General features: G+C 44.7%; 1 protein-coding gene across 2 annotated transcripts in view; it reads left to right on the forward strand.

Moving 5' to 3' along the window:
• Window positions 1–661: 661 nt before the first annotated feature.
• LOC135057860 (fas-binding factor 1 homolog) overlaps window positions 662–27,087 on the forward strand; it is a 156,602-nt gene continuing 130,176 nt past the window's right edge. The window contains exon 1 of one of the 2 annotated variants that reach the window (XM_063963587.1): window positions 662–721. The gene's annotated coding sequence lies outside the window, so the exon portion shown is untranslated. The remainder of the gene's footprint in view (window positions 722–27,087) is intronic. The other variant, XM_063963589.1, reaches the window with a different exon arrangement.

Raw genomic sequence — 27,087 nt, forward strand, 5'->3', positions numbered from 1 at the left:
CTCAGGGACTGCCGGACCATGCTGCGATAGGCAGAGAGCTGGCTTCCTGCCTTTCACTCAGCCCAATCCCGCTTCTATGGGCTGTAGCCGATGCAGTCCATAGAAGCCAGGGGTTTGCACAGTCTCACACTAGCATCTGCGCATGTGCCGGTCCCATCAGCTACCGGAACCATTGTGCAGGTGCCAGGACCTGGGGCTCCATGTCTCTTCTCCTCTCTTCTCCGGGCTGGAGGTAGCGGCGGCTCCCCTACTTACAGTAAGTAGGAGCAGGCGCTAATTCCAATTAGGGCAACTAATTGGCTGGTTGGAAAAAAGAATCTTTAGGAGTGATGCTAATTTAACTGTACTTTGGGTTTGGACATTGCTTCAGTGAAAGCTGCAACCAGATCTACTGACAAAAATTTAACCCTAATCTCAAGGTAATATAAATCCATATCTTCTGAAGGTAAGTATGTAATTTTCTCTGATAAAACCAGGGATCATTTTTAGAGCAACTAGTTAGATAGGAGCTGCTATTTGTATTCTGTGTGGAACCCCTGGTTGCAGAAGTCTGCTGCCTGGGGCATTCACTATTTATTTCTTCCAGCTGCTAGGAGATTACCAGAGTTATTATAAGAGTGATTGCTCTATTACCCAGCCTCCAATATCTAATGTAAATAACCTGGCACGGCAGTAGGAGGACTCTCTACTAGATCACTTGGTGTACGCAGCACAGCTGCTGGTAAGAAGAGCTAATACTCTCTCTGTTCATGTTTTTTATTGTTCTGCAATTGGAGGACTTTAATCACCATATATACTATCACATATCATATACATATCACTATAGATCACATTCACCATATATACTAATCTCCTGTCTAACACGTCACTGGATTGAAAAACTGCATCTATTTGTTATTAATCAAATGTATTTTTCATCATAAAGATTAGAGATTTGTCATCTTATATCTAAGTACAAGTGCTATACTGATTGCATCCCAGAATAGAACATCAAATCTAGCTGTATGATATATTCCTTATTATATTTACACTAGTTACTAGGCCAACGTAACAGTAATGTCAGCACCAGCGGCTGTGCATGCCTAAATAGAGCAACACTTGAATTGCTCCGTCGGGTGCCATCTAGTGGTTGTCCGTGTGCAAAACAGTTGATTTCTCTCCATAGAGGTCAGGAGTAGCATTAGCATTTTATTTTATAGGAAAGAGGAGTTTTATCACAGTTAATGAATATGTCTTACTACTGTTGTTTTTATTGATGTGATTTTTTATTATTATGTGTGATTACTGAATATAAAATATATTATGAGTTATGGCAAGTCTCTGGGATCATGAAGCCTGTGCCTCATTCCTGTGGACATCTCTACTGCATAAGTGCAAATCACCAGGAAAATGGCCGCTGCAACATTTTCACAGTGATTTCTGTCTGCATTGCCAGCTGCTGCTGAACTCTGGAATGGTAAGTATAATAAAATGGGTGCAGGGTGTGCGACGAGGTGAAGGAGACTTCTCTATGAGTACAGTGTGAGAAATGTCACACTCACACATAGCTAATGTGAACACTCCTAGACTCTCCTCATGGATTTGTCAACACACTTTCAGCCTTAGGGCGGGATGTATTAACATACATCGCCGCACCTCGCCGGTTACCGCAGCGATGTTGATCGCGTATGTACTAACATATGCGATCAACATCGCGATGCGGCGACGGCGGCCCCCCGCGATACCTGTTAGGTGGTCTGCGGGGGGTCTCCGTCACCTCCATGGGGTCCCCACACTGCCTTGATGCCGGGTAGCAGCAGCAGGCTGCCCCCGGCGCCTCCTCCTCCCCCCTGCAGCCGGAAGGACGTCCGGCTGCGTTGCTAGGGGGAGGAGGAGATTACCTTCCGGGTCCGGGGCATCATGGAGGAAGGTAAACTGGGGGGGGAGGGGGGGAGGCGTCTGCGGCGGTGTCGACGGTGTCGGCGGGTTGCGGCGGTCGGCGAAAAGAAGCCCATAGGCTTCTATAGGGTATCGCCATCCAGAGATGGCGATACCCTGGACGCCGAAAACGCGGCGGTAGGGTGTTAGTAAATATGAAAATGCAGTAAAACCCCCGTTTTCGGGGGTTTTACCGCATTTTTGCTTTAGTACATCCCGCCCTTTGTGTTCTTTTTTTTTTTTTTTTTTTGGGGGGGGGGCACTGATTTGTCAGTTCTTAATGTGAACCTCTACAACGTTATTTAAATATTGTGAAAAATGTAGGTGCCCTTTCCTACACTTTCTGCCCCCTGGACCAACTTTAGTAGATGCTGAAGTACTATCATGACTGGCAGCAGCCACAGCACTATAACTTTATTGTTTCTCCAGCTCTTCTATTGACTGATCGTGATCTATATCGACTCAGCGCTTATATTTATTAACGCAGTGGCACGGCACCTACAGCACACACCATTTTTTTTATGCAAATGACAACTCGCACTGCAGAGTGACAGTGCTTATAAATTTATTTATGAACGCAGTGTGGCATGGCATCTACAGCACACTTAAATTGTTAAAAATAACACTTTTTTTTTTTGCAAATGACAACTCACACTGTTGAGTCACAGTGCTTATATTTATGTGAACACAGTGTGGTACTGCACCTAAAGCACATAAGTTGTACAAAAAAAAATAGTTATTGTTTTCACTGCTTTTAAACTTTTCTTTTTAAGTTTTAACCCAAAACTTTGCGGGCTCCAGTGTGCACTGTGCACAAAAAAAAGGTTAATGCTGCTGCCCTGTATTAGGATCTCTGGGCTACAATGAACTCTAGGCAGTGCCACAAAACGCATTGGGTATGGGATGTCAGCGGCCGGGATTCTGGCGGTCAGCATACCGTCGCCGGGATCCCTGCGCTAGAATACTAGCAGGGTGGTGAGTGCAATGATGCCCCTTGCGGGCTCGCTGCGCTCGACATGCTACGGGCTCTATGAGTGTCGTAGACATCAAGGAGTGGGAATAGCCCTTGTTAGCTGTTATTCCGGCTGACAGCATTGCCAGTGGTCAGGATTCCTGCGTCGATATCCTGACCGCCAGGATCCCGACTGCCGGCAATATAACTACATCCCTCCAAAAACACCAGTGTGCACCAAGGGTTAATGCTGCCCTATAGGGAGCTCTGGGCTGCAATGTAATGATTGTATGTAGTGCCAAGGGTTAATGGTCAGCAGTACCAGTGTAATACACTTATACAATAGATGTAACTTCCTGCACTATATCTAATAATAAACAATGATTTGTAACTGCTTTTTCTGTATCTAGCTTAGCCAATATTAACACTAGAATCTGAGGGGACAGATAGGTCAGCTATATAGGTCAGCACTGCAGCAGTAATTAATTTCACCAGCACAGACTGTCAGCACACAGCTCTCTGGCAGTCCTGTGTGAAATGGCGCTCAAATCACTTCGGGAAAGACTTACATTGGCATTTCTATAATGGGTGCAATGTGTACGGTGCACACCTTTCACCCATATTTTATTACTTACCATTCTGGAGTCACGCGGTGAAGCCCCAGCCACTTTAAAAAAAATTGCCGGCAGAATGACCACCGTACATGCGTAGTAGCAATTTAGTCTCTGGGACATGGTGGACGCCATGTTTGCGAAGAACTGCGCATGCGCAGTAGACTCTGTCTACAGCACCGTGCAGAGGAGGGGACCCACTCGGAGTCTGTACACAGCCCCCCTCCTCTGTAAAAGCGTCCCTGGGGACTTATATCGAATTCAAAACCCTCGAGAATCCAATGCCAGGATGATGAAATTTTGCCTCGATTTGTAATCCGAGCAAGAAGGGAAAATCCGAGCCGACGCTTGGATTCCCTCGAATTCCTGAAGTTTGGGTGTGTTGGGTTTTCCGGAAACTGAACCCTCTCATCTCTAATTTGCACTGAGCAGGGACCCCTTAGTCACTAAATGCCCACACCCATAAGTTTGCCAGGGTAGCAGAATGCATCAGTACAGAGGCGTCACCAGGTATGGAGACACCCAGTGCGCACTATGCACTGCTCCCCCCATGCCTCTGGAGCGGCTGTGTGAAAAGGGGATGTGACCTAGCAAAAGGCGGCGTAACTTCATGGGTTTCTCCATTTCTTCACTGCGTGTCCTGCATCCCCGGAGATGCTGCCTGCCCCCAGAGACTGGGCTGAGTGCAGTGCCACCTATTCATGTGTGACAGGAGCCGAGTGCTACAGGTGAATATCACACTGCTGCACCCGGCTCCTGTCACTGCAAAAGAGCCGGCACTTTGATGTCACCCCTTCCGAGGGTGACACCCGGGTGCGGGCTGCAGCCCCCGCACCCAGCATGTTACGTCACTGCATCAGTGAGGAGGTGAGCTGTCTACACATGTACAGTACCCCATACCAGTAACACAGTGATAAGGGCATTGTGCAGGAAGACGTACAGGTGAAACTCAGAAAATTAGAATATCGTGCAAAAGTTCATTTATTTCAGTAATTCAACTTAAAAGGTGAAACTATTGTACAGGTTGAATATCCCATATCCAAATATTCCGAAATACGGAATATTCAGAAATACGGAATTTTTTTGAGTGAGAGTGAGATAGTGAAACCTTTGTTTTTCGATGGCTCAATGTACACAAACTTTGTTTAATACACAAAGTTATTAAAAATATTGTATTAAATGACCTTCAGGATGTGTGTATAAGGTGTATATGAAACATAAATGAATTGTGTGAATGTACACACACTGTTTAATGTAGAAAGTTATAAATAATATTGGCTAAAATGACCTTCAGGCTGTGTATAAGATGTATATGAATCATAAATGCATTCTGTGCTTAGACTTAGGTCCCATCACCATGATATCTTATTATGGTATGCAATTATTCCAAAATACGGAAAAATCCGTTATCCAAAATTCTTCTGGTCCCCAGCATTTTGGATAAGGGATACTCAACCTGTATTATATAGACTCATTACATGCAAGGTGAGATATTTAAAGCCTTTATTTGTTACAATTTTGATGATTGTGGCTTACACCTTAAGAAAACCCCAAATCCAAAATCTCAGAAAATTAGAATATTACATAAAATCAATTAAAAAAGAATTTTAAATACAGACATGTCGGCCCTCTGTAAAGTATAATCATGCATATGTACTCAGTACTTGGTTTGGGCCCCTTTTGCACAAATTACTGCCTCAGTGCGGCGTGGCATGGATTCTATCAGCCTGTGACACTGCTGAGGTGTTATGGAAGACCAGGATGCTTCAATAGCGGCCCTCAGCTCTTCTGCATTGCTCGGTCTCATGTCTCTCATCTTTCTCTTGGCAATGGCAGGTCAGGCGAGTTTGCTGGCCAATCCAGCACAGTAATCCCACGGTCATTGAACCAGGTTTTGGTACTTTTGGCAGTGTGGGCAGGTGCCGAGTCCTGCTGGAAAATGAAGTCAGCATCTCCATAAAGCTTGTTTGCTGAAGGAAGCATGAAGTGCTCTAAAATATCCTGGTAGATGACTGCGTTGACTCTGGACTTAATAAAGCACAGTGGACGAACACCAGCAGATAACATGGCTCCCCAAATCAACACAGACTGTGGAAACTTCACAGTGGACTTCAAACATCTTGGACTGTGTTCCTCTTCAGTCTTTCTCCATACTCTGGGACTTTGGTTTCCAAATGAGATGCAAAATTTGCTCTCACCAGAAAAGAGGACTTTGGACCAACAGACCATTCTTTTTTTCTTTAGCCCAGGTAAGACTCTTCTGACGTTGTTTGTTGTTCAGGAGCGGCTTGACAAGAGGAATACGACGTCTGTGTGTGGTTTCTTTTGACGCACTAACTCTAGCCTCAGTCCACTCCCTGTGGAGCTCCCCCACACTCGCCTGACCTGAACCCCATAGAGAATCTATGGGGCATTTTCCAAGAGAAAGAGGAGAGACATGAGACCGAACAACGCAGAAGAGCTGAAGGCCACTATTGAAGCATCCTGGTCTTCCATAACACCTCAGCAGGGCCACATGCTGATAGAATCCATGCCACGCCGCGTTGAGGCAGTAATTCATGCAAAAGGGGCAGTACTGAGTATATATACATGATTATACTTTTCAGGGGGCTGACATTTCTGTAAAATCCTTTTTTTATTGATTTTATTATGTTATATTATAATTTTTTGAGATTTTGTATTTTGGGTGTTCTTAAACTGTAAGGCACAATCATCAAAATTATAACAAATAAAGGCTTGAAATATCTCACATTGCATGTAATGAGTCTATATAATATATTAGTTTCGCCTTTTAAGTTGAATTGCTGAAATAAATTTACTTTTTCACGAGATTCTAATTTTCTGAATTTCACCTGTATTTGTTAGGGTTCAGCTGACAACTCAGTTATTACTGACAAATGAGATCAGTATTTCTTTTAAGTTGGATCTGAGAAGAGTTTTCCATTGGATTTGAATCACAGAGACCCGGCGCACATATGAAAAGCCTATTAATGTATTTTGGCTTCTGTTATTTCTCTAATTATCTTCCAGGAATTTATCATTCGTGTAGTTTACAAAGACAATATTTAGTGTATTTGCCCTATTTATCATGTCCATCTGTGCTTCAAATAGTCTCTGATAATATTTTGTTTTTTAACATTTGAAAAATGTATCTTTGAAGGTTCTGCTTTCCTTCTTGGAATACATAATAGTTACGGTAGGAATTCCAGCTGATTTTTGTAAAGTACTAGATATATTGGATTGGTAACAACCCAAGAGTCTAAAATACATACATGGATTTTTGGGACTCGCTGTTTATTAAAGGCAATTTGTCAAGAAATTGTATTTTTACTGCCAAAAAATAGCTAATGCCAATGTACAATGTGTCCTTAAGAAAATATTAAAAACAGGCTTTCTGCATATACCATGACCATTTAAAAAGGCCTATACACTTACATAGAGTCGACTCCACATTTGAACATATGCCAGAGGAAGTGAGCAATATTATTGTCTTGGTTCACTACAAAGCACAAAAGCTGATGATTTGCCCAGGAGTTTAGCTCAAGAACACTCAGAAATCACTTCAGCCAAAGATCACTACTATTTCTAAATGTTTATTTTCAATCCAGATTTCTCCAAGATATTCAGAGTTAGAATCCACACGAACGCTACCTAATATGCATTTTGTCCATTGATGTTTAGAATGAGCAGTGTTAAGAAAAACCCCTAATTCTAATCTGACAGTTCACACAAGATTAAACAGTTCATATTGTACCCAGAACTGGAACAATTCTGAATAGATCTACTTTATTGTGTTATGTAGTATGAGTTAGGGTACCTCCTTATCTCGCTCTTCCAGGATAAATCCAGCTTGTGGGAGCAAATTTACACCTAGACAACCCATGTATACAACACTCATCAGAGCAGTGTGTATGTGACAATAAAACCATTTGGTCTATATAAGTATTATTTAAATCCCCCTCTAATTATACCTCACACTTGTTATTAATTGCCCAATGCTGCCACCAGCAAGATTTGATTCCAAATGGAAATTTGAGGAACTTCTTTGGTTCTCAGCTTCTCTCTGACTTTATGTCTCACTACAATCAGAACTTAAATTAATGAAAGTCATAATAAACCAAAAATCCTCTCTATTTTGGTCATGTAGCATTTATATCAACCAAATAATCTAGCAAATGAATTCCCTCGGAGAGCGCATAGTGAAGGCATGTGGATACATTTGGAGGGATTGGTAGTATAAAGTGGAAGTAAGTGGGGATTGCATGGTGCCCGGAGTTGGGTTAGCAGTCACTAGGAGGAGCAGGGTATGAAAGACAATATGGATGCTTAGTGAGTATGATGTATGTTACTGATTCTTAGGCTGGTGAGTAGGGATTCTTATTGTGCAGCACGAATGGTGTAATGTTTAGAGTTACTGTCTCACAGCACTGAGATCATGTGTTTGATTTCCATCACGGCCCTATCTGTGTGGAGTTTGTATATTCTCCCTGTAGTGTGGGTTTCCTCCAGGTACTCCGGTTTCTTCCCACAATACAAAAATATACCGGTAGGTCAATTGGCTCCCAACAATAAAATCAAAACCTAACATGAATGTGTGTGCCTGCACATGTGGTAGGGATTGGGGCAGGGACTGATGTGAATGGTCAAATATTCTCTGTAAAGTGCTGCAGAATATGTGTGCGCTATATAAATAACTGTTATTAAATAAAAAAAATAGCATGCGGGATATAATTATATGGTGGGAGAAATACATTCTGGAGAGAGGAGTTTAAATAGAGAAGGTGTATGATGTATTGTGTGAGATGTATGTGGAGGAGGGTATTGAGGCTCCTGTTAATCCCCCCCCCCCTCTGACTGGGATAATGAAATAGGTAGCCTTTGCCACTAGAACTTCAGGTTTGGAATACTAACCGCTGGGCTTACTGGGTCCAAGAGCACAGAATGGGACTGTTTGCAGTTCTTCTCCGTGTTGCTCCCTCATACTCCATGCTGGTGTCATTCTAGCTTCTTATGGGGACGGGCATGTGGCACTTCACTAGCTTTATCTGTGCGGTCATGGGTTCACTGACATCATCCAGGTGGCTAGTACAAATAAGGCTTTCCATCCCAGCATCTAAGTCTAAGTAGCTAGTCATAACCCAGGAATCCTAAATAGCTGGTGCTGCTCCGCTTTCCAGCACCTACGTTTAAATAGTTGGTAATTTTCCAGCAATCCTGAGGAGCTGGTCCTGCTCCACATTCCAGCATCTATTGCTAAGCTATTCCACCTCTTTTCGCTCTCCTATTTTGCATGAAAAGAAATTACATCAACCTAGCGTTCCATGCTCCTGAGGTCATTCCTAGACCATATTCACAAATGAATCCAAGTCTGACAGCAGAGGCGTCGGAACAGGGGGGGCAAGGGGGCAGCTTGCCCCCTTCCCAAATAAAACAGAGGCGCCAATGCCCAGTGCGGGGGAGCACTTATTTCTGGATCCCCGTGGGCGGCTTCACCATTTCAAGCGCTCTGCTGCCGCAGGGTGATGTCCCATCCTCTGTCCTAGCCGGCTCTCACTCTGAGTATTCACTGATGCATTACTGGGAGGAGGCGTGGTGCTTCCTCCCAGTAATGCATCCAGTGAAGACTCAGTGGGTTAGAATTCAGATGAATCCAAACTCCTGTCTAAAATGATCTCCATTATCGTGCATATTGCGCCCATAGTAATCAGGTTTAGCCGTGTAAAGGGTTGGGTGCTTCACTACTTCAAGGGTAGCGAGCTGAAATAATGATACCACGCCCCCGAGGGCAGAAACAGAATGGGTGTGGAAAGAGGTGAAAATAATTGAATCCCGCCCAGAGAGAGAGAGCCAGCTAGGAGGACAGCAGATGGGAAACAGCACCCTGAGGTGAAGCCACCCACAGGGATTCGTAGGTGAGCGCTCACCCACACTGGGGGAGAGGGAGGGAGGGGGAGGCTGGCAGCACAGCACAATGCAGGGTGAGGCTAGCAGCAGCACCACTGGGGAGCAGAAAGGGATTTCCTGTGCATTACAGGAATAGGTATATAGGGGAACCAAAATGCCATTTTATCTTTGGCCCCCAAACTGAAAACATTGTGGCGCCCCTTCCTGACAGTAACACTGGGTTAACAAAAAGCAACACAAGCTCGGGCAAGAAAGACAACTGACACCTCCTTACCCTCAAGATTAAGTGCATTAACCAAAAATATGAATATCTGTTCATTCCCCGCCTTCCTTAGGTTTTCCACCCTGAATGGTTACCCCTCTCACACAGCCCTACTTACTGCCCTGACTCAAATTCTTAGTTTATTGTACAAGGTGTCAGGGATAGTAGCTCTCATCTAAACCACTTTTGTGTGGACGGGCAGGTACAAAAAAATGTGGTGCCTGAGGCAATGGAAAATTCTACATCTGCTGCAAGTACATTGTTTACATAAGACTGAAGTTATAATTCTTAGACTAATAAAAATAGTATCGTTTTTCATGGGTCATGTGTGGTTGTATGGACTTGTGTGTGTTTGTATAAGGACCTGAATTCACTGATTGCATTAGTCTGTCATTCTGTCAGTGTGAATATTTCTCATGATTTATTATTCAGTTGACTTGTATCTTACCTGCCGCTTTGTTTATATTGGGCAGGGTGTTATTATCCTGTTCTGTTCCATGCGGCATCTCTCTCTATCATGTACTGCGTCATAGAAACATAACAATGGAAACATAGAATTTGATGGCAGATCCATCCAGCCTGCTCGTTCTTTTTCTCTGCACCATAAAAACGTAACTGCTATTTAGGAAAACTTATACTTCAAATGATTAATTTCCCATTAATGAAAATATTTTTAATGTCATACTTTTGAAACCATATGTTCTAGTGCTGACACTCATTTATTACATTGTTTGTTAATCACAGTTTTTAAACTATATATCACCTGCAGATGAAGTCTGAAATAATATTAATGAGAATGCAGTATATTATTTATTTATTACTAGTTATTTATATATAGCTCACACGTATTCCACAGAGCTTTAGAGAGAATATTTGTCCATTCACATCAGTCCCTGCCCCAGTGGAGCTTACAATCTATATTCCCTATCACATGTACATACAGACACATTCCAGCTAGGGATAATTTTGTTGGAAGCCAATTAACCTGCCAGTATATTTTTGGATTGTGGAGGAAACCCATGCAAGCACAGAGATAATGGGGGTAATTCCAAGTTGATCGCAGCAGGAAATTTTTTAGCAGTTGGGCAAAACCATGTGCACTGCAGGGGAGGCAGATATAACATGTGCAGAGAGAGAGAGATTTGGGTGTGGTGTGTTCAATCTGCAATCTAAATTGCAGTGTAAAAATAAAGCAGCCAGTATTTACCCTGCACAGAAACAATATAACCCACCCAAATCTAACGCTCTCTGCACATGTTATATCTGGCCCCCCTGTAGTGCATATGGTTTTGGCCAACTGCTAAAAAATTTCCTGCTGCGATTAGCTTGGAATTACCCCCAATATTCAAACTCCCTGCACATGGTGGGAATTGACCTCAGTGCTGTGAGACAGTAATGCTAACCATTACACCATCCGTGCTGCCCATTTCACAATCTAGTAAGAATGCTGAAGCACTTGTGTTGTACCATTGAACATACAATTTCTGCTGAGTATTTTTTTGTGTGTCAGAATTGAACAAACACAGCAAGGACCCTATTGCAGGAATACCATTCACCCCTTACAAGTGATTATGGACCTTATTCAGCATCAGTTGCAGTTTTGATAAATTAGCAAAACTGTAACTGCTAACGATCGCATGCTGGGGGCAACCCAGCACAGGGCAAGGTCACCCAGCATGCTATTGGCCACCCAGCGATGCGATTGCAATTCAATTGTGCAGCCAAATGCCATCTTTTGCTTCGCGGTGGGAACGTGTGATGTCACATAGCCACCCCGAAAACGGTCCAGACACGCCCAGCTGTGATGCTGCTCCCTCTTCATGTGAGGCCACGCCCCCTTTTTGATCTTGTGCACCTTCGGCACTTTTCACCCCATCTCACCTAAATACCTTGTCTCACAAAGTGAAATATTTTACAGTTATCTAGGACAGTGCTTCTCAAATACTATATAGCCCACAGTACATACTAACAGTATGAGTTTTCCAGGTATTCTAGAATCAAAAGTGAAATAATAAGAAGTAATATATATATACATTTAGAATGTAAGCTCTCACGAGCAGGGCCCTCTTCCCTCATGTGCTTATCCTTTTCTTACTTTAATAATATTCAACTGCACCAAATCCAGCAGTCTTCTGCCACCTGATGCTTATTCCAGTGTCATCTGCTGACGTAGCTATGTTTATTTACCCTGTACTTGTCCTATATTGTCGTCAACTGTAAGTTGCTGTTTTCCTGCTTGATTATTTGTTTATGTACTCTGTAATTGGGCGCTGCAGAACCCTTGTGGAGCCATATAAATAAAGGATAATAATAAAATAATAATAATATATATATATATATATATAGAGAGAGAGAGAGAGAGAGAGAGAGAGACAGAGAGAGAGAGAGATAGTTAGATTTGGGTGGGGTGTGTTCAAACAGAGATCTAAATAGCAGGGTAATAATATAGCAGCCAGTATTTACTCTGCACAGAAACAACATAACCAACCCGAATCGAACTTTCTGCACATGTTATATCTGCACACAACACCCCCCCCCCCCCTCCCCTGCAGTGCACGTGGTTTTGCCCATTAGTGGAAAATGTTGTTTTGCAGTCAACCTTGAATTAGGCCCAACTGTCCATTTTTTTACATCTGATATATATCTGAGATATTGAGAGATAGCTGTAATGTGATCTGTGATTACATGATTGGGGATTTTTTTCTGCCTGTTGAGCCGTGGGCACAGATTGTCTCTAGGAAAACAGCATTGCATACTGTTCTAAGGGGTACTGTATATTGATTAAATGTCGGTTTTGCAAACTGCTGATTTACTAAAGCCCAAAAAAAATGTACCTCTGCCATCAATGCAGACTTTAGAAAACCATCAAACATTGCTTCGCCATCAATGTATTTATCATTGTAAATATATAAGCCATTTAGTTTGTCTGTCAAAACATAGTCTATTGCTTAAGTCATGATGCATAGTAAAGCTTCCCCTTTATTATTATTATTATTATTATTATTATTAATAATAATAATAATAATAATAATAATAATAAAAGTTTGCTTGGTGTTGTGTTGATATATTCAACTTCTTGTCATGTATTAATTAATTAGACAAGTAGAAATCATCACAAAACTTTGAAAGAATCCAAACGTTTATCACTACAAACTTTGAAGTTTTGTGACTTCATAACTATTTTTCAAATCAAACTACATGTCATACATAATAAATCTTCATTACATGAACATTGTGTTTCTAATATAAACAGATGTTTGGGCCGCCATAGCTCTTGCCAAACTATTCAGATTATCACTAATGTAATACAACATATGGTTCTGCCTCCTCATCTGCCCACTCGCATATTTCTGCAGTCATAAAGTCTACCTTAGTCTTTTGAAAATCTGTAATCACCTCAATTATAGGTAGTGCTGGAACAGGAATGGGAGTAATAGGCTATTCATGGGAGTTTTGTGTAGGTGGCGTAAAGGTTGATAATAATAATAATTTTATTTTGTATAACGCTTTTATCCCATAAGACTCAAAATAGCTTTACAGACATCAAGTAAAAGAATCCCACAGAAATCATTAAAACAGCGCTTAGAGTGCATAATAAGCATACTGTCGGGTTGGAGCAGACATTTTGTGTAAAAACTTCCATGGGCTGTATATTCCACCCCCAAGAGATATCAAGTCAGGCAGCCATCTAGGTTGCACTACATAGGAATACCCTTGGTGGGATAGGTCACTCCTAAAAGAATTGACATAAAATGGGGATGACTGCGGCATCTTAATGCTAGAGGTAGTGTCCAAACACAACTGTCAGATCTATGTATTTTTTGCCTCAGCCACAAGCATACCAGATGAGGCATCCATGTTGGGCACATTACAAAGGTTACACTGTGCAAGATAAGCCATACAAGGATCCAATGCATATGTGTGTAAGCTGACGTGTATAGTAGTATGGTATACCCGCCTGGCTCATCTGCCTCACCAAACGCACTACGTCGACCACCTCCTCTCATACAAGCCCTTCACTTGCTTCCCTTCCCTTTCAGAATCCATTTCAAGCTTCTCACACTCGCTTACAAAGCACTCACCCACTCATCTCCCATTGACATCTCTGACTTTATGTCCCCTTATACTCCCAAACCCGTCCACTTCGCTCTGCTAATGCACGCCGACTCCTGTCTACTGATTACTTCCTCCCACTGCTACCTCCAACATTTTTCACGTGCTGCTCCAATTCCCTGGAATTCCCTACCTCTCCCCCTCAGACTCTCCACCTCTCTACAAAACTTCAAACGGGCTCTCAAGACCCACTTCTTCACCAAACCCAACCAAATCTCATCCTAAACCTCTGTTCCACTCTCTCTATTTACCCCGTCTGTGTCACCACTGTCTGTCTACCCCTCCCCTTTAGAATGTCAGCTCTCATGAGTAGGGCCCTCTTTCCTCATGTGCTTATCCTTTCTCTTACTTTAATAATCTTCAACTGCATCAACTCCAGCAGTTCTCTGCCACCTGATACTTATTTCAGTGTTATCTGCTGATGTAACTATGTTTGTTTACCCTGTACTCAGAGCCGGATTAAGAGGGGGGTCCCGGGGATGAGTACCCCGGGCCCCCTTTTTTCAAAGGGCCCCCCATCGCCGCCGCAGATCAGAACAGAGATCCGATCTGCGGTGTTGTGCTGCGCTCCCGGGAGCCGGCGCCACACGCAGCGGCAGGGCAGCTCAGCGATTGCTGTCCCTGGCCGCTCTGGCTCCCGGCGGTGGCTCCACTGACTTCACTGCCTGTGATGGAAGGACAGCTGAGCAACGGCTCAGCTGTCCAATAACGTGAGGAGCAGCAGCCTGCGGCTCAGTCATTGGCTGCCGCTGGGCGTGCAGGCTGCAGGGAAGGAGGAGGGAGGACAGCCACGCGTGGACTCCGTGGAGACAGCAGCCAGCCCAGCACCCATTATCAGCCAGCTCTCAGACCCCTACAACACTGGTGCCGCTGAGCTCCCCGCAACACTGGCTGTCCCGGCTCCCCGCTGCCTGTCTCGGCTCCCCACCGCCAAACACCGGCGCTGCACACAGGACAGCTGAGTGACAGCTGTCCAAAGAAAGTAAGTGTGGCTACAGTTAAAGTTTAGGTTCTAGGTATATATATATATATATATATATATATAATGTACATATGTGCGTGTGTGTCACTCTATGTGTGTGTGTATATATATATATATATATATATATGTGTGTATATTTATATTATACTTTGTAGTGATTACGATTTTAATATTACATTTTAGGGCCCCCCTGTCGTAAGTACCCCAGGCCCCCCAAAGCCTTAATCCAGCTCTGCCTGTACTTGTCCTATATTGTCTTCAACTGTAAGTTGCTGTTTTCCTGTTTTGATTATTTGTTTATATACTCTGTAATTGGGCGCTGCAGAACCCCTGTTGGGCCATATAAATAAAGGATAATAATAATAATACCCTGCATAATTTAATCTACAGGTACCACATCTGCTTACAGGGCAGGGACGCTTTACGAGAGGAGGAGGCCCGTGTGCTGCCTCCTCCATTCGGGCCCCCTTCTCTCTGCTGGCAGCGCTGGAGAGTCTGAGCTCTAGAGGGCTCAGACTCTACTGCACATGCACAGATCACGCTGCGGCCATTTTCGCAGTGATTTTTCTACTGCGCTGCTGACGTCGGCGTGGGACTCTGGAGGGGTAAGTGTTTAGAAAATGGGTGCAGCGTGTGCAGTGGGGGCCTCCTCTGGACTCAGAGGTCCGTGTGCACCGCACACACTGCACCAATTATAGATACACCAGTGCCACAGGAGAACCATTCGAGGCAACCATCTGGGGTGTACTGTGTAGGTTGTTGCTGGCAGGGTATACAAATGGTAGAGGTATAGCATACAGGCACAGCATACAGTGGGGTGGTAGTACCTGGTTAAAAAGGAGTTCAAGTAATCTAGGGGGCCCCTGGATACTGATGTAGCAGAGAGGGTGACTCACTGCAGCCCCGCAGAAGGAAGCAAGATGTCAGATGGTGAACCATATTTGACTCTCTCAGCAGCTGATACAAGCAGTCCACAGGTGGAAACGGCAAGATGGCGGCCGCGGGTAGGTCCCAGCATTCCCCTATCGCTCTGCTCCATCAGGAGAGACTGTCAGCTGGCAGACGGGAGCTGGTACTGGCATGGGTCCTGGTGCCAAAGATCCTCTGCTCTGGCTGGGCCCCATCAGCAGAGGTGGATAGAGGCACCAGGCATGTAAGGTATGATTCACCGGTGGTTGGTGTGGGGTTTCTCCGGGTAGCAGCCATGGGTGATGGCGGGTCCCGGTCAGTGCAACCAACGTAGCGCCAGCCTCTCCCCTGGGGGGGATGGAATGCTGGACACTAGGAGAGATCTCCAGGCACGTCTCTTATGACTTCTTCCACTTCTCTCTCTCCAGGATTTGCATCTATGTTTTGCAGCTAATTCTCTGTAATGATATCAAGACATTATGTTTTAGAGCAAACAGGTAAGTTTTTTTTAATCTTCTTTAATATTTGTCAAAACAAAAGATATAGGGGGAATTTTTCAAACTTTATGAGTGGATTTCTGGTCAAGTGGAGATGTAGACTATAGCTACCAAAATACTTCTAGCTATCATTTGCCAAATAAATTCTATTAAATGTTAGGTTGAAGCTAGTTGGTTGCTAGAGGCAATAATGCCACTTGTCCATAAAACCACACTATAGAAGGTTTGTTACATTTCCCCATTCTATTTTCCATAAAGGACAGTTTTTTTAAAAATAGTAAGACAAAAAATGAAAACCTTTAAAAAAAAAAAAAAAGATTAGTCATCACCAACTCTGGTTGTAATATCCCCCGCACTTGCTCCTTGTAGTCCAGGTACTCCATAGACAGGGGGTCCACAACCTGTCCTTATTGCCACCTTACTCTATTCAGCCATTTTATCATTGACTTTGCAACTATTCCGACAATGGTGGGAAAGCCATATTACAACTTTATCAACCTCAACCCAATCTCAAATGTATTACAGTATGCGGCTCCCTCAATGGTATGAAACCGGAATCCTGTGGATGATCTCCTATTACATTGCCTGATAGGTGAATACCAGACACCTTTCTTTCTCTTTTCCATTTTTGTATAAATTATATACACTTGTATTCGATTATCATATACTTACCTATATATTACACAAGTCTTAAGCTACATGAGTGCTCTAACATTGTACATGTCCTATATCTGACTGCCTTCTGACTTCCGCTTTTTTTGTATATTTATATCTTTATTTGTAACCTTGTCTACACAATGTATGTCTTTGGAAACACGCTATGAATTATCTATTTTATATAATTTTCCTATGTGAATGCTGGTTGTAATGCTTGAGCTACATGCATAAGCTGCAATAAAAAATAAAAGTTTATCAAGAAAATTAACCAGAAGAAAAAGTACTCTCCTGGTTATGAGTGCATGCACCAAGTGCAAAATACAGGGCCCCTGGCCACAGTGATACAACTGCAATTATGGCAAGGTATAGTATTTATTGGCTCAAAATTGATGAGATTTCAGTGAAGCACATCTTCTTGATATCAAGCAGACTGGGTCAATTTTCTGCATGCATTGCTGCCACACCTCCTAACGGACAGTTGACTCCCACTGGCTACAGTAGCTGGTACAGGGTGGAGCTTGGAGATGCTGAGCTCACTCCAGGACAGCTGTAAAAATGAAATAGCGTTTTGCACAATTATGCATGATATGGATGCACTCTTGTAAAGGCAAGATGTTTATTGCACAAAGGGGGTAATTCCAAGTTGATCGCAGCAGGATTTTTTTTTAGCAGTTGGGCAAAACCATGTGCACTGCAGGGGAGGCAGATATAACATGTGCAGAGAGAGTTAGATTTGGGTGTGGTGTGTTGTGTTCAATCTGCAATCTAATTTGCAGTGTAAAAATAAAGCAGCCAGTATTTACCCTGCACAGAAATAAAATAACCCACCCAAATCTAACTCTCTCTGCAAATGTTATATCTGCCCCCCCCCCCCTGCAGTGCACATGGTTTTGCCCAACTGCTAAAAAAAATCCTGCTGCTATCAACTTGGAATTACCCCCAAAGAGTCTTAAAAAAGACTTTGGAACTCATTCAGAGATGGATGCAGATCATTGCATATGCAGCCAGATTTGCATCCATCTCCTGACATGCTGGGGACCGCCCAGCATGTGTGAGACCATATCTCGTTGCGTCCGCAATTAAATTGCAGATGCATCGGAACTAAGTTGACCCCTGGCAGTGCAGTCAGATGGTCTGCCGCCATTATTTTAATCAGAACGGCTGCTTGTGATGTCATGTAGCTTCCCCGAAAATGGTCCTGGCCCGTCCCCGTTCGGCCCGTCCCAATCCCACCCCCGTTTGCCCCCCCCCCCCCAATGCAGTGTTGCCTACCTGCAAATGCCCACTGCTATCAATCACACTGTGGCCGCATCCTTCCAGATGTATGCGGCCGCTGCGTACGGATGTGCAGCTGCGTCCCTCTTTGAATTAGCGCCTGAGTCTATTACTAAAAGGTGCATACATCTGGAAGGATGCGGCCACAGTGTGATTGATAGCATACAAGATGTTTACAGCAGGTATCTCTCCTCTCAGTCAGAAGAGATCTCAAACTACAGGGCTCACATGCCCAGTTTTTATCCTGTTCTTAAGGGCCCTACACACTGGGTGATAGATATGAACAATCTCGTTCATTAATGAGCGAGATACCATTCATATCTTTCAGTGTGGAGGCACCAGCGATGAACGATGCGCGGCCCCGCGCTCGTTCATCGCTGGTGCCCCGTTGCTTGTGCATGCAGGCCAATATGGACGAGATCGTCCATATTTGCCTACACTGCTATGGAGCTGGGTGACGGGGGGAGTGAAGAAACTTCACTCCCCCCGTCACTGCCCCCCCGCCGCAGGGTCGCCCGTTGGCCGTATCCGCTGTCGGGCAGCTCGGCTGGGGATCTATCAGTGTGTAGGACCCATAACACACAGTACCACAGGGGGTATTTCCAACCCTGTGGTCTTTTTTAACCAATCAAGCTATCTCATAAAATATAAATAAATACGTATTACATTTCCAAAGGCATTAAACAACTGGATAAAACAATTTCTTTCTTTCCTTTCATATATGTAACACAAATCAGTTTGCTTTCCTTAATCCAATCTGATTTTGCATTAGCATATACTGTCTCTCAGAATGTAAATGTAACCCGATTTTTTAATTGCATTCATAGAAAGTTCCACACACTCTGGACGGGATGTAAAGAAGTCCGAGTTTGGTGGTCGTGCGGGATGCTGGCTGAACTCAGACATTTTTTTAAAGGGGCAATCATTGACATGGCTAAACCATGCCTTGTAAATGAATGATGAGTTCGGCAGGCATCCAGCACAGCTGCTGGACTTGGACTTCTTTACATCCCGCGCAGAGTGTGTGGCACTTTCTATAAATGCAATTGAAAATTGAGTTACATTTACATTCTGAGAGACAGTATATGCTATGCCTAATGCTAAATCAGATTGGATTTAGGAAAGCAAACTGATTTTGTTCCGCCCTCAGTCTCTTCTCCTGTTTGTCTTCTTCTACTGTAGATCTCTGCTACTTTTGACACTGTTGATCACTCTCTCTCTTGCCAAACTAATCAGCTCTTTTGGATTTCAGTATCATACACAGACGATACTCAAATCTACCTATCCTACCTAGATTTGTCTCTATCTGTATTGGTCCGTGTCACTGAATGACTTTCTGCCATTTCATCTTGGATTATATCTCGCCACCTCAAATTTAATATTTCCAAAAGAGAATTATATTTCCACTGGCCAAATGCACAACTGCTGTAGAAACACTCACGAGATGATGATAATATCTCACGTTAGTGACAGCCAGTCATCTGAGTAGTTTCTGAAAGGCAGCTGTGTTTAAAGGTACACACTTGCTGAGAAAGTAAATTACGTTGCTCATTTTCACCCTTCCTGAGCGACGTTGTTTACTTTCTCGGCAAGTGTGTATGCCGGCGGCAACGATCAATGCGCTGCCCTGCGGGTCATTAACGACCCTTGCTGTCGTCCAAGAGCTGCCTGCATGACCCAGCCACGGCGTAACATCACTGAGCGATATGGTCGCCATATTGCACAGTGTGTATGCACTGCCGCTGACAGCTAGGCCCGGGGGAGGGAAACACAAGGCGACGTCACTCATAGAGCACGTCGCCTAGTGTGTACCCACCTTTAGGTGTGTGTGGGTGTACACTCTACACACCCTGTGCACACGCCACTGTTCCTTGTTCTACCTCCTGTAACCTCTGGTCCCTAGAACCTCGGGTGATAATGATGGCAATGCGCACCTGCGGGTCGTTCGTTGCCTACTCAGATCTCTTCAACATGCAGAAAGATCTCAGGAGGTGGCAAACGTGTCCCTGGAGGACACATCGCACTCTGTGTGTGGGCACCTTAACACTACACTCCCCACAAGCACACCACAAGCACACACAAACACAGGCATGTTTGGAATAATGTCACAACTGAGGGCTGGTGTTGACTAGAGGAAGCGTCAGTTGTAGAGGCTGAGGTATACTTGAATCTGGGAGGTAATATGGGACTCTTAGACATGCAGATGTACTTGCAATACCAATGCCCGAAGGTGTGACCACGACAACAGAAGAACAGTTTATGGGTTTTTATTTAAGCACAGTTCAGATGGTACAACGGCAGTTGCAGTATTCAGAAATGGTAAATGAGAAAAGACAATGCACAGTTCCTAGCAATGCAGTAGTGATGAGGATGCCTTTGGGTGCGGTAATATCAGGTGATAGTCTTAACAGACCAGGAGATGGTATGTCCTTAACCAGCACCCTTCCACTGAGTAATGGAATATGAATAGGAACTGGCCAGCAGATGTTCACTGGAAGCTGGTAGTATTGTCTGAGCACAAGTTAGCTGCCGGGTATGCCGGGTAGAACCGGACCAAATGAAGAACTGTGTGGAAGTGCTTGATGCACCAATGTAACTGGAGAATAGAGGAGCAACACTGGTGATGCTGGAGAGCGTTGAATATTGGAGATCGATGGCGGAGCACCGATGGTTACTGGAGATCGATGGCGGAGCACCGATGGTTACTGGAGATCGATGGCGGAGCACCGATGGTTACTGGAGATCGATGGCGGCGCACCGATGGTTACTGGAGATCGGACACCGCTGGAAGCTGGACGCTGGAAGCCGGTGTTTTGGAATCTGCCAGACGCAGGAAGCAATGATAGGACGCTGCAGAATCAGGCTGCACCGCAAGGTGGTAACTGGTGCGGGTCTCTAGTGGAGCAGATCACAGGAGTTGGAGATACCTGGAACTAGCAAACGACCACAATGAGGAGAGACTGGAATCACTGGGTTTGACAACCAAAGCACTAACAATTTTCTAGTTCAGGAACAGGATATTTATACCTGCTGGGCGGCAGGCATTGGCTGAGCAATTATGCAGAGTCCAGCAGCGCAGCGGATTGGTGGAAGTAATGGCATGTGACTGGAACCAACATGGCTGCGCCCATGTTAGCACTTGGAGGGAAAGTCAGTTTGTGAAACTATGTGGTGAATCAGCAGTAATGGCGGTGGAGGCCGCGGAGGGCAGGAGACACCATACTTGACCATTTGCACACTGGAACCACAGGGATGGCGGCGGAGGCCGCAGCGGGCAGGAGATGCCATACTTAATTATTTGTACACTGAAAGCACAGGAAAGGTGGCGGAGGCCACGGAGGGCTGGAGACGCCATTCTGGGATTTGGCAAGTTTAACCCTATGAGGCCGCTGTGACTGCGCTGCGGGACAACATGGAGGAGATGTGAAGTGAGAACATCAGCAGCGCAGCTGAGACCTGGCCCTGGAACGCTGAGCCAGCCTCAGGAGACACCTGAGAGGTAAATAATGGCGTCCAGTTACCCGGATCGTGACAAATAATAGCTTTGTAACAGGCAAAAATGACAGACTTTTATATAAGCCTACAGGGAAAATAAAGATAGCTTACAGCTACAAACAGAACTTGCAAGAAATACACTAGAGACTCCACCAAATGCCAAACAACTAGCTCTTACTGCCAGCAATCACTTCCCTACCCTCTGACCAGCAATCACATCCCTACACCCTATCAATAAGCTTTGCTGCCCTTTAGCGCACTTTACAGTGGATTAGTATTGTCAGAATACCATGGGGAGTGGTACATCCAATAAAAAAAAAGCACAAGAAAATATTCATTGTGTATTGGCCGGTTTCCATTGATTTCGTAAGTGTATTTCTATCGGAAATTAGTAAACCAATGGCACTTTTAGAATAGCAAAAACTGGTGGACATCGATGGTATATTTATGATATATCGACGGCTGGGAGTGGCATCACGGCCACCAGTATGCTATGCTAACCGCTTTCCATATATCTAAATTGATGCTCAAAACTGGAGCATAATAAATACTGTTTCTTTAGATACCAAACCACTGCAATGTTCATGGGTTTGCAATTGACAGCAAAACTGACACTTAGTAAATTTATTCCCATAACTCCAAGATATGGAGGTTTATAATTATTAGATTTTGAGACTCCTAAGCAATCTTTATGATAACTGACATAATTTAATTTTTTCATTGTGCTTCTTTGACAAGTCTATTAGATATTTATATATATATGCTTATTGATATATTAGACCATTTGCATATAGTAAAAGTAAATATATATTTATTTATTTATTTATTTATTTATTATGGACATGTGTATCTCATGATTGGTTTTCAGGTATAAATATTGTTAAAGGCATTGTAATTACCATTTTATATTAGTTATATTGAATTGTTAATATTGTTTGTAATATAATTATTATTTCTCTAACGTCCTAGTGGATGCTGGGGACTCCGTCAGGACCATGGGGAATAGCGGGCTCCGCAGGAGACAGGGCACATCTAAAAAGCCTTTTAGGTCACATGGTGTGTACTGGCTCCTCCCCCTATGACCCTCCTCCAAGCCTCAGTTAGGTTTTTGTGCCCGTCCGAGAGGGTGCAATCTAGGTGGCTCTCTTAAAGAGCTAGTTAGAAAAGTTTTTTTTTAGGTTTCTAATCAGTGTCTCCTGCTGGCGACAGGAGCACTGCAACGAGGGACTTAGGGGAGAGACTTGCAACTCACCTGCCTGCAGGAGGATTGAAGTCTTAGGCTACTGGACACTGAGCTCCAGAGGGAGTCGGAACACAGGTCAGCCTGGGGTTCGTCCCGGAGCCGCGCCGCCGATCCCCCTTACAGACGCTGAAGAACGGCAGAACGGAGGTCCGGAAACAGGCGGCAGAAGACTTCAGTCTTCATAGAGGTAGCGCACAGCACTGCAGCTGTGCGCCATTGTTGCTACACGGCTCACGGATCTCGGTCACGGAGGGTGCAGGGCGCTGCTGGGGGCGCCCTGGGCAGCAATATAGAGTACCTTAGAGGCAAATAAATACATCACATATAGCCATTAAGGCTATATGTATGTATTTAACCCAGGCCAGTTTATTAAAAAAACCGGGAGAAAAGCCGCCGAAAAAGGGGCGGAGCTTATTCTCCTCAGCACTCGGCGCCATTTTCCTGCACGGCTCCGCTGGTGAGGAAGGCTCCCACGACTCTCCCCTGCACTGCACTACAGAAACAGGGTAACAAAGAGAGGGGGGGCATAAATTGGCGATATAATTATATATTGAGAGCGCATATATAGAAACAACACCTTCTAGGGTTGTTATATACAGTATAGCGCTTTTGGTGTGTGCTGGCAAACTCTCCCTCTGTCTCCCCAAAGGGCTAGGAGGGTCCTGTCTTCAATAGAGCATTCACTGTGTGGCTGCTGTGTGTGTCGGTACGTGTGTGTCGACATGTATGAGGACGAAGTTGGTGTGGAGGCAGAGCAATTGCCGATGATGGTAATGTCACCCCCTAGGGAGTCGACACCGGAATGGATGGCTTTGGTTATGGAATTACGTGATAATGTCAGCACATTACAAAAGTCAGTTGACGAAATGAGACGCCCGGCAAACCAGTTAGTACCGGTTCAGGCATCTCAGACACCGTCAGGGGCTGTAAAACGTCCCTTACCTCAGTCAGTCGACACGGGTACCGACACAGATGAATCTAGTGTCGACGGTGAGGAAGTAAACGTATTTTCCAATAGGGCCACACGTTATATGATCACGGCAATGAAGGAGGCTTTGCAGCTCTCTGATACTACTGGTACCTCAAAAAGGGGTATTATGTGGGGGGTTAAAAAACTGCCTGTATTTTTCCCAGAATCAGAGGAATTGAATGATGTGTGTGATGAAGCGTGGGTTACCCCCGATAGAAAATTGCCAATTTCAAAGAAGTTATTGGCATTATACCCTTTCCCACCAGAGGTTAGGGCGCGCTGGGAAACACCCCCTAGGGTGGATAAGGCGCTCACACGTTTATCAAAGCAAGTGGCGTTGCCGTCTCCTGATACGGCCGCCCTCAAGGATCCAGCAGATAGGAGGCTGGAAACTACACTGAAGAGTATATACACGCATACTGGTGTTATACTGCGACCGGCAATAGCCTCAGCCTGGATGTGCAGTGCTGGGGTAGTGTGGTTGGATTCTCTGACTGAAAATATTGATACCCTGGATAGGGACAGTATTTTATTGACTCTAGAGCAATTAAAGGATGCTTTTCTTTATATGCGAGATGCTCAGAGAGATGTTTGTACTCTAGCATCAAGAGTAAGCGCAATGTCCATATCTGCCAGAAGAAGTTTATGGACGCGACAGTGGTCAGGTGATGCGGATTCCAAGAGGCATATGGAAGTATTGCCATACAAGGGAGAGGAATTGTTTGGGGTCGGTCTTTCGGACTTGGTGGCCACGGCAACTGCCGGCAAATCCACTTTTTTACCTCAGACTCCTTCCCAACAGAAAAAGACACCGTCTTTTCAGCCGCAGTCCTTTCGCTCCTATAAAAAGCGACCAAAAGGACAGTCTTATCTGCCGCGAGGCAGAGGAAAGGGTAAGAAAGGGCAGCAAGCAGCCCCTACCCAGGAACAGAAGCCCGCCCCGGTTTCTACAAAGCCATCAGCATGACGCTGGGGCTGTACAAGTGGACTTAGGAACGGTGGGGGGTCGGCTCAAAAATTTCAGCAATCAATGGGATCACTCACAAGTAGACCCGTGGGTCCTGCAGATAATATCTCAGGGGTACATGCTGGAGTTCGAAAGGTCTCCTCCTCGCCGGTTCCTAAAGTCTGCTTTACCAACGTCTCCCTCAGAAAGGACGTTGGTTTTGGAAGCCATTCACAAGCTGTATTCTCAGCAGGTGATAGTCAAGGTACCCCTCCTACAACAGGGAAAGGGGTATTATTCCACACTATTTGTGGTACCGAAACCGGACGGTTCGGTAAGACCTATTCTAAATCTGAAATCCTTGAACCTGTATATACAGAAATTCAAGTTCAAGATGGAGTCACTCAGAGCAGTGATAGCAAACCTGGAAGAGGGGGACTTCATGGTGTCCTTGGACATAAAAGATGCTTATCTACATGTCCCAATTTACCCTTCACACCAAGGGTATCTCAGGTTCGTGATACAAGACTGTCATTATCAGTTTCAAACGCTGCCGTTTGGTTTGTCCACGGCTCCTCGGGTCTTTACCAAGGTAATGACCGAAATGATGGTTCTTCTACGAAGAAAAGGCGTATTAATTATCCCGTACTTGGACGATCTCCTAATAAGGGCAAAGTCCAGAGAACAGCTGGAAGCCAGTGTGGCACTATCACAAGTAGTGCTTCGGCAACATGGGTGGATTCTAAATCTTCCAAAATCTCAATTGACTCCGACAACACATCTGTTGTTTTTGGGCATGATTCTGGACACGGTTCAGAAAAAGGTATTTCTCCCAGAGGAGAAGGCAAAGGAGCTATCCGAACTTGTCAGGAACCTCCTAAAACCAGGAACTGTGTCAGTACATCAATGCACGAGAGTCCTGGGAAAAATGGTGGCTTCGTACGAAGCGATTCCTTTCGGCAGATTCCATACAGGACTGGGTCCTGGTGACTACGGATGCCAGCCTACGAGGTTGGGGAGCAGTCACAAAGGGAAGAAACTTCCAGGGTGTGTAGTCAAACCTGGAAAAGTCTCTTCACATAAATATACTGGAGCTAAGAGCGATATACAATGCCCTAAGCCAAGCAAGACCTCTGCTTCAGGATCAGCCGGTGCTGATCCAGTCCGACAACATCACGGCAGTCGCCCACGTCAACCGACAAGGCGGCACGAGAAGCAGAAGTGCAATGACGGAAACTGCACGGATTCTGCGCTGGGCGGAGAATCATGTCGTAGCACTGTCAGCAGTGTTCATCCCGGGAGTGGACAACTGGGAAGCAGACTTCCTCAGCAGACACGACCTTCACCCGGGAGAGTGGGGACTTCATCCAGAAGTTTTCAACATGATGGTGAACCGTTGGGAAAAACCAAAGGTGGACATGATGGCGTCTCGCCTCAACAAAAAGTTGGACAGGTATTGCGCCAGGTCAAGAGACCCACAGGCAATAGCTGTGGACGCTCTGGTAACACCATGGGTGTACCAGTCAGTATATGTGTTCCCTCCTCTGCCTCTCATACCAAAGGTACTGAGAATTATACGGAAAAGAGGAGTAAGAACAATACTGGTAGCTCCGGACTGGCCAAGAAGAACTTGGTATCCAGAACTTCAAGAGATGCTCACGGAGGATCCGTGGCCTCTACCTCTAAGAAGGGACCTGCTTCAACAGGGACCTTGTATGTTCCAAGACTTACCGCGACTGCGTTTGACGGCATGGCGGTTGAACGCCGGATTCTAAAAGAAAAGGGCATTCCTGAGGAAGTTATTCCGACTTTAATTAAAGCCAGGAAAGATGTGACCGCACAACATTATCACCGTATTTGGAGAAAATATGTTGCGTGGTGTGAGGCCAAGAAGGCTCCAACGGAAGAATTTCAATTGGGTCGATTCTTACATTTCCTGCAAGCAGGATTGTCTATGGGCCTAAAATTGGGGTCCATTAAAGTTCAAATTTCGGCCTTATCAATTTTCTTCCAGAAAGAATTGGCGTCAGTGCCTGAAGTACAGACTTTTGTAAAAGGTGTACTACATATACAACCCCCAATAGTGCCTCCAGTGGCACCGTGGGATTTGAACGTGGTTCTAAATTTTCTCAAATCTCATTGGTTTGAGCCTTTAAAATCGGTAGATTTAAAATACCTTACATGGAAGGTAACCATGCTATTGGCCCTGGCTTCAGCCAGGAGAGTTTCAGAATTGGCGGCTTTGTCGTACAAAAGCCCATATCTGATTTTCCATTCGGACAGGACAGAATTGCGGACACGTCCTCAATTTCTCCCTAAGGTGGTTTCGGCTTTTCACTTGAACCAGCCTATTG

The sequence above is a fragment of the Pseudophryne corroboree genome, chromosome 3 (assembly GCF_028390025.1).
Source record: "Pseudophryne corroboree isolate aPseCor3 chromosome 3, aPseCor3.hap2, whole genome shotgun sequence".
NCBI lineage: Eukaryota > Metazoa > Chordata > Amphibia > Anura > Myobatrachidae > Pseudophryne > Pseudophryne corroboree.